General features: G+C 42.6%; 1 long non-coding RNA gene across 1 annotated transcript in view; it reads right to left on the bottom strand.

Moving 5' to 3' along the window:
- Nucleotides 1–9297, bottom strand: part of LOC308564454 — a 62775-nt gene extending 53478 nt beyond the window's left edge. Inside the window, exons 1-2 of the long non-coding RNA XR_013999956.1 lie at nt 9125–9297; nt 6772–6817 (exon numbers count right to left, since the gene is read on the bottom strand). This is a non-coding gene — a long non-coding RNA (uncharacterized lncRNA). The remainder of the gene's footprint in view (nt 1–6771; nt 6818–9124) is intronic.
- Nucleotides 9298–9301: the final 4 nt, after the last annotated feature.

The raw sequence follows: 9301 nt of genomic DNA, 5'->3' as shown, positions 1-9301 counted from the left end.
CAGATAGCCCCAGGTGCCTAGCAACAGGCAAAACTGAGCAGGGACCTCACCTTCAGGGTGACCTTTCCTCCAATAGCGATCATGTGGTTTAGACATCCTGACCTTTCATATCACTGGTCATACCCTCCCCCGACCTTTCCTCCCCCACCTTTCCTCCCCTGCCATGTCACTAGTCATGTGGTGTACCTCTTAAAGGAGAAACCGGTGGGGAGGGGCAGGATAATAGCCTCATTTGACTCTGGTACTAGCCCTTGCACAACCACTGCCTTAAGCATTAAGCCCTAAGGACAATGAGGTTCTGGCCCACATCAAATACTTAGGAACAAAGCCTCAGGTCTGTTGACCACAGAGACCAGGAGTTGGTCCAACTAGAGATAACATCTAGGCCTCAGCTGTGTTTCAGCTCCAGGCCCAGAAGAGCAGCAAGGCCAGGGCTGAAATCAGGACCAGCTGCATTGACTAATGACCCCCCTGCCCTGACTCTGACCAATCAGTGGAGAACATGACCCTGAGAGGACACACCTCGAAAGCTCAATATTCTCTTGAGATCCCCCCCCAAACTCTCCAGAAAAAAAGCTCTTCAGAGGAAGGACCCAGCCTGGCTCTTGCTCTCTCTCCCTCCCTCCAAGCATGCCCATGCCTTTCTTCCCTCTCTCTTCCTTCAAGGCATGTATCTTTGCTTTCTTTCCTCTGAGTTCTAAGTGCCCTTCTTTTGCTGCTGTCACTTGTTTCATGAGTCCATGCAGCTCTCCTGGTTCACTTCTTCACAGCTCACTTCTTCTACCACTGTGATATTCTAAATAAACTTTTGCTTGTATTTGAGTCTTGCCTCTGAATTTTTTCTTAGCCAAAAGTCAATGACTGAGGTCTAACATCTGGTGCCATTCGCCGTTAACAGGTAGTAATATCTCAAAGTAGAAATTTATATTCCTGCTCATTTAAGATCCTCTTTCATTAGGATTGGAAGCACCTAATCCATTTGTAAATGCTTCCTTTGTTAACATTGTGGTGAACGGAACCCATCCCGAAGATGGTTGGCCTTCCTCAGTCTTCCCCAGGTCCACCTTAAGACCCACATCCTTTTCAGATCTTGGCAGCTACAAGGCTGTTTTCCTTCTCTGATCTCCTTTGGCTCTGAGTATCTTTATCGAACTTTTCACACATGCTGTGTCCACAAAACTGGAATAAGACTTGACCCCTCCAAATGGGAGAAAATAGTTATTTTAAAGGGTTGGTTTCTCTAACATAAGATATACAGAGTTTGGGGGGGGGGGTGTTCTGTGTGTTGTTTGTTTTTTTTTAATGATTTCTTTGGTCTGAAATCATTACACATCTTTAAGAATGCCAGTTAATAGGGTGAACAATACTTGACTTTAAATGGCAATACAATCACAATAAATTCTTCTAAGAAGAAAAAATATGCAGTTGTAAGATATATTAACTGTCCTTTCAAACATCTTAGACTCAGTTTTTTAAATGCTACTGCAGCGCCCTCTGGTGGTTTTTTATTTAACATTTTCCATCTCCTAGATCCTACTTGAGAATAAGAATTCAGGAAGAGAGTAACAACTTTCATTTACACCATAAAGTTTTAAAAGTACTTTCATGTGCATTATTTTGTATGATTCTCTAGATTTTTCACTTGACCTCTGCTCCTTGTGGGAAAGGCCATTTTTTATATTCTTTGAGTGCCTTACAGATAGCAGGCCTTCCAACAATGCAGCCAGTGAGGTAGGCAGGGCCGAATTTATTAACCTCAATGAATGAATCCTATGTTACAGGGCAGAAAGACACTATTTATGATATTTTTCATAAGCAAGTCAGAAAAATCTTCAAGCTGAACATTATTACCTTAATGATGGATTGTAACAGTTAGGAAATGTCCTTGTTCTTAGGAGATACTTGCTGAAGAAGTTAAGGATGAATTTTATGAAATTTGAAACTTCCTTTCATATAGCTCATCCAAAGTGTGTCTGTGTGTGTGTGAGAGAGAGAGAGAGAGTAAAGATGACAAAAAATATTAATTGGTTCATTTGGTGATGGACATAGAAGTATTTATTGTCCTGACTTTTCAAATTTTAAAATAAAATGTTGGGTTAATAAAAGATGAATTGTTTTCAATCCCAAATTCAATAAATAAATTCTTTTTTGAAATATGACAGATAATCGGTCAACCATGGGTTAAACACCTTCACAGGTCACCTTTTTCCTTATGGTTAAGGTTAAAGGGTGCCCTCCCCCCCCCCCACCGTCTACTCTCTGAAGCATCACAGAGTAAGTTCAGTCCCTCTGATAGTTGAGGACAACTAGCATATCTCTTTCTCCCTACCACCATATCTTCTTTATTCCTAATTAAATATTTCTAAGTATACTTAAACTCAATATTCCACATGTAGTCTGAGTAATGTACCTATTCAGAATAATATGCCAGTAAATGTAGGCTATATTTATATATTTTTTTTAATTGTTCAAAATATTACAGATGTCCCTTTTTCTCCCCATTGACCCATTCCACCCTGCCACACACCCCTCCCCAGTTTCTAACCTCACCATTGTCTGTGTCCTTGGGTTATGCATATGCATATAAATTCTTGGGTTAATCTCTCCCCCTCCACCTACCCATTCTTTAGTCAGTCATCTTCATTGTCGAAACATATTGAGTTGTATAAAATGCCTAAATATTTCCTCTCTGGAATGCTAATCCAGAATGCTCCTATTCTATCACTTTAACCCAAAGATAGACCATCAGTCTTTTCTTAAGTCTCAAGGTATTTTGAGATGGAAATTATAAGAAAGTAAGGCATTTAATAATATAAAAGAAAAACTACAGCCTTCTTATTTTATTGCTATTTTTATCCCTTTCTCCATTTCTGCCAATAAAATTTTGTTCTATAGGCTTGCTTATAATATAGCTAATGAAACTGCAGAACCTGACCTTAAAAATGAAAATCTTAATAATTAAATGAAAGAGTCTGAGACAGAGATGAAAGACATGTCCCTTCTTGCAGCTATAAAGAGAAATAAAAATCTACATCATAAGCTACTTTTAAAATCCTGATTGATAAGGTTTTAAATTAAGAATGCTCCCAAGAATATCATTTGTTCTCCTTAGCACAATGGAGACATGTGTGAATAGTCATAACTGTTACTAGAATGTCTTTTGTTTATTGTTCAAAAGAAATCCATTCTCTGTTAATATGTTTTTTAATTCAAAAGGTTTTTTATGGCTCCAAAGGCTTTACGAAGTGTTGCCTTGTCCCGTGAAAATAACCTCCAAGAGGAATCTGCAATTCTGGCTGCCTTATTGATAAGGTTTTGACCTGATAAGAATATTGTAAATGACCTCTCTGTATTCCTAAGTAGTCTTTTAATTATTCTGACAAATTAAAAGAGAATCATTAGCACTTTCCTTTTCTCCAACGTGCACAATGTGGGATTAACTGTTCCATAATAGTGGAATAATTAAAAGCCTATGCCTTTGTTGTAATTACTTTTTTAAAATCTGAGAATCTGAATCTATGTTTCATTTATATTAATAAACCCATGGATGATGACACAAGTGGAAGCATGACAGATAGGGAAAACAATTCTAGACCCAGGATAAGAATTCATCCCAGTGAGAATAATGAGGGGGACCCATATAATCAGTCATAGAGGGGCTGTCTGGTCCCCCTTAGGTATTGTACCATACTGGGGACCTAGGGGCGGGTGCTGCTATCAGTCTGGGTGTTCAGCAATGGCACAGCCAGGAAAGCCTTGGTAGGGAACATCTGTGCTCTTGGGCCCACGCTCACCTCTATGGCCACTACATTTATAAAAACACCGAGCAAGCACACAGAGGGCTGCTGAACAACATCCCTAGGATAGATCACCTTGTTCACCTGATTACTGACAATCTCCTCCAAAATCAGACCTTTTGGTGAAATTCACACGGAACATAAATTTCCTCACACAGTGCCTGTTATGAAAGTTCCATCCCCATATCTTTTCTAGTCTTCCTTATTACCAATCTTACAACCTCATTCCTTCAAAGACCCTCATCATCTGGCCAAATCGTTAATTACTGCCTCTTAATCTATGTAGATCCATACTTCAGACCATGTCATTCTTGTCAAAGAGGACTCAAAGAGATTTAATACTTAAAGGTTCTGTACCCTGGAAAGATTTCCCAAGTCTACCCCTACCAGCTGCCAAAATATTATGTAGAGCGCTGTAAATCAAGCTGAAATTCTCTTCCTCCTCTCCAAACTTATCATAGGAAATCTCTCTGAGGGGTGGAAGTGCAATAGGAGTGTGAGTCAATTGCTGAAGCAATTTACTCTGCCCTCAGAATCTTTGGTCCAGTCCTACATCGATTACCTCCACTTGATAATGCTATCCTCCTGAGCATGTCCAGTCTTATAATTCTGGGGATCCAATAACACTCGGTTCATGGTGAGAAATTCAGGTAGCATGATCACCTAGTGTCTCATGCCCAGGCATTTTTTAAAAATATGTTTTTATTGATTTTAGAGAGGGAGGAAGGGAGAGGGAGAGAGAGAGAGAGAAACTGATCTGTTGCCTCCCTCCCATAAGCATGGGATCAAACCCGCAACCTGGGCATGTGCCATGACTGGGAATCGAACCAGCAACCCTTTGGTGCACGGGATGATACTCAACCAACTGAGCACACTACAACTATACCCAAAGAGCATCAATACCTGATTGTAATTTTAATCAAAACCAAGAATGAAGCAAGCATGACTTGCTCTAAAACTTTAGGTTTTCCATGATTCTTGTATTGGAGCTTGCAATAGACTCCATACAACATTCTGCCAAAGACCCTTAAAAACCATTCAGTCCATAAAAGGAAAGCATCAGAGTTGTTCTCATAGCAATCTAGACCAGCTGGACTTCTCTTGCTCTAGGTACTCTGCCTTAGCTCCAGAAGTTAAACCATGATTTGTCTAATCCCATTCCCATTTGGGGTTGACACATGACTCAATGCTGGTGAGTGAGACATTAAGGGACATCTGCTGGAGGAAGAGCGGGTGAGAGTGATTCCCCTCTTGATTAAAAAAAAAACAAAAAACAGTGGGGGAGGGTAAAAAGAACACCCTTTCCTTCCTGCTTCTGGATGTCATGTGAGGACATGGCAGACTGGAGCTACAGCTGCCATCTTGCAACCATGATGAGAAAGACAAGAGAGTGGCGGAGCAGCTGAACTAGAGCTCTGACATCAATGAGCAGCAGAATTCACCCTTCTCTTTCATTAAGCAGTCCGGAACTTTTAGAAGCAAACATCTACCCTCACAGGATTTGAATGAAATGCACTTTAATACTTTTCTATGGCAAAATCTTGTGGTTCCCAAGGCTCTGCCTTCAGTACTTTTCACTCCAGGAAATAAGAGTTGACTTTTTATTAACTGTTCCACCCCTGCATACCTAGAGATACTCTACTTAGAGTCAACTGAATTTTCACTGCTTTCAGCCTCAACCAGGTCAGATAGTTAATTCCAGATTGACCCATTTCCCTGGTGGTCTATTTTCTTTCAAAATTCCTACTACTGTTTTTGATAGATTTCATTGCAAGTCATAGATATCAATTCTTACTCACTTAAAATAATAAAGAATGAATTAAAAGGATATTGGGTAGGTCTTAGAATTATCAAGAGGACTAGAAAATACTTTCAGAAATAAACAGCTTGATATTATGTCCAAACCTTGCAGCAGAACTGATCTGGTCACCATTTTCCTTGCCCTCAGGCCACAGACGCTGCAAACTGAACCACCAATACTACCCCTGGACACAGGACACCACCACTGGCTTGGCTGCCAGTGGTGCCCCAGGAAATTAAATCCACAGTAAGGAAGGAAGGAGAGCTTTGCTTATTCTCCCTCCCATGTTCCGTTTCTCCCACCATTTGCAAGCTACTGCTTCATGCCCCCCTCCATTGTCCAGCCTAGAAGGGAAGGGATATTTAGAGGAAAAGACTACACACTACATGACCAGTATTATTGCAATCAGATAATGCTCTTTGGGTACAGCATCTTTGAAATACTGGATTCCTTCCTGATTGGGGAATTTCTGCGGGTTTCACAAAGAACCCTCTGCCTCATTAGGAATCTCCTACCTCCAATTTGTTTATAGGGACGATTCTATCCACAACAGGCCAGCTAAGCCTCTGCCTTCAGCCCTTGGCCTCCACCAGTTACCTTACCTCTCCAGGTGGGTCCCTTTGGTAAAGTTCCTTTTAAGACAGCCTAAAACTGCTTCCCTTTGCAAGGTCCACATTTGGTCCATGGAAAACACATTTGTGCCCTTGTGTCCACTAAACCCTGCTCTACTTCATTCTGTTACCACACAGGCTGTTCTACATGCCTCTGGCCATAAATTTCTTTTCCTTATTTCAGATACCAGACCTTGAGTCCTCCAGGTTCCAGACAAAACATCTGAAGCTTTCTGAGTGGTTTTCTTTTTTGGCTTCATATGAGAAGGAGTACTTCCATCATCCTCACCAGGAGATAGGTTGGGAGACCTTCCCTCCCAACCATTTACACCTTTCCCCAAGAGTTCTTTGCCCTTCCTTACAAATAGATGAGCTAATGAGGGCAGATGAAATTTTGTGTGTATTACCATGTCCTACATATAGGGTAGTCTAGTACTCAGCCTTAGAACGTGGGGCTAATTTTGGCACCCATATTGCTTGGCCCTGGAATTCTTAGCCAAAATTGAGACAATGTGAAAAGTCCCCTTTGAATTTCCTGTTACATTTAATCATGGAATTATACCTTGTACTCCTCCAGCCTGTCAGGTTCTCCAGAGGCTTTGGAGTCCCTGTAAGGAAAAGATATGCTCAGGTTACTTACAATAATGAATAACTCAGAATATATTATTGCCTACAAAAAATACAAGGAAAATTTACTTCTTCAGGATCACAGAACCACCCTGAGGGAGTCTCTGACTCCCAATTCCGTGATCTGTGTTTACCTTGAAAAGTAGCAGGAAAAACTGCACAACACAATTGAGATCTGCAGCTGCAAACTAGATGGCCACCATCTAGTATGCCATGTGTATGCCATGTGTATGAAAGAGAAAGGATTTGACAGGTAGCTTTGGAACCTCAGTATTGAACAGAATTGGTACCAACCACTTCTGTCTCCATCCTATTCGACCCATTCGGGGCTTTCTTCAGTTCAGACAGTTTTCTGTTACAATTCATGGGGGCTATAGCAAGGTCTGTCTTAACCTGTCTAATGAAGTATGTACCCAAGCAATGCCTACTAGAACTGGGGGAGGGGCGCAGTTTCCCTCAAAATGTAGCAGACATTTATGGCTTCAGGGACTGATCCAAGTTCACTTCAAATAGCCTTATACTGCTTCACCGGTAGGAAGCAGTATAGTGCTATTATTGTATTACCTTACAATAATAACATATTCCTAATTCCTCCTTCCCATCCTTTGTAGCACTGCTGTCACTCATTTCACTTACATGTTCAGTACTTATTTTCCTTTCTTGTGAGCTCTAAAAAATATGCTTCAACTTTTTTGAAATCTGCTTGACTATGACAACTGTACTCTTACTTGCCTGTTACAAAGTCTAAAACGACGGTCCTTTTCACCTATTAAGTCCTTCAGTTCAAAATAAACTGAACTCTTTTCTTTTTTAAAAAAATGGTACATCTTATAATTGACAATATCTTTTTGTTTTAATATATCTTTATTGATTTCAGAGAGAGGAAGGGAGAGGGAGAGAGAGATAGAAACATCAACGATGAGAGAGTCATTGATCAGCTGCCTCCTGCACGCCCCCGACTGGGGATCGAGCCCGCAACCCGGGCATGTGCCCTGACCGGGAATCAAACCCCTATCGCCTGGACCCTAGGTCGACACTGAGCCACGCCCTGCCAGGCTGAACTCTTTTCTTAAGAGTCAGAATTAAGTAAAAGTTAGCACTGTCACTCGTTTCCTCTCTTCTGCGGGCAGAAATGGAGCACAAGGTTGGTCAAGAAATTTACAGATTCTGCTTCCAAATGATACCAGAGCATTGAGGTTCTCCAACTCTCTCTCTTCCCCTCCTTCCCTTCTTTCGGCTCTCCCTAGAAGTCAACGGGAAAAATGTCCTCAGGTGAGGATTAACAACCACCACCAAAAAAAAAAAAAATCAATGGGAAAAGAATATCCTCAGGTCCTTAACAAAGAACAAACAGAACCGAAGAAAATGGCCAACACTTAAGGTATGTACTGAGGACACGGAGCCACGAAAAAGACTGAGAAGCAGAGAAAAGGGTGGTTTCTCTGCTAGAGCTGAAGTACAGCACCCCATCTTCAACCCTTACAACCGCTACTTTAAGATAAACAAGAGCAACAAAATTTATTAAGTAGAAGCAATGAGCTCCTCTCCTTTCCCCGCGCTGTGTAAAGGACTGCAGCCCACAAAATTCCACAGGACAGCTGACTGTAGAAAGTGAATGGACGCTTATCTTAGCTTCTGTCTCCCGCTTCGCTCGGTCCACCACCTGTGTCCCCCTGACCGAACCGCTCCCCCTTCGCCAAACAGAATGTAGTTTGTATGTTTTTCCTGCCTTTATATTCTCCCTACAAAAACTGTTGGGGGCTGCGAGTTTGTTTAGGGCATGAGCCCATTCGCAGCCGCCGGCTAAATAAATCTCCAAGCGCTCAATTTGGTCTCTGTGTGAATTAGTCTCGAGTAACCTGGGTATAACAGAGCTACTTTAATAAAATTCAGCACCCACAACCACCAAAGTTCAACAGTCGACTGACAAACACTCCACTCTCCCTCTCTCTCAACTCTGCGCCCCACTCTTCAAACGCATCCAACGCAGCCTCACGCCTGAGACTTTTCACTCCCCACGTCTCCCCCAGGCCAACGCCTCTCCCCCCTTCTACTGGCCACCAAACCCCTCACCTTCCAGGAGCAGCTGGAATAGGAGCCTGGGAAGTTTCCCCAACGGTCCCCCTTTGCGTCCCCTTTCCTCATTCTCACGCTGTTTCCCCCTCCACGGAATATCCTGAGGGGCTGTCTGTATCTTCCTCACCCTGCATCCTCACAGGAAAGAGCACGAAGACTACGCAGTCCGCCCAGTTTCTCACGTGCTTCCGAAGAAATTCCTGGTCCCTCACCTTCCCCATCTCTCCTGACACACACGGTTTGCAGCCCGGCGTCAGGATGCCCACGGAGCCGCGCCATCCAGCCTCGTCCACGCCCCCTCCAGCCTCGGCACGAAACCACCGGTTACCGCTGGAGTGCGCCGCGCGCCTCGCCTCAGGCCCCGCCCACCGCTCCAAGCCTTCGCAAAC

This window comes from Miniopterus schreibersii (assembly GCF_964146895.1).
Source record: "Miniopterus schreibersii genome assembly, chromosome: 1".
NCBI lineage: Eukaryota > Metazoa > Chordata > Mammalia > Chiroptera > Miniopteridae > Miniopterus > Miniopterus schreibersii.
The sequence above is the reverse complement of the archived record's forward strand: the minus strand, read 5'-3'. Positions and strand labels throughout refer to the sequence as shown.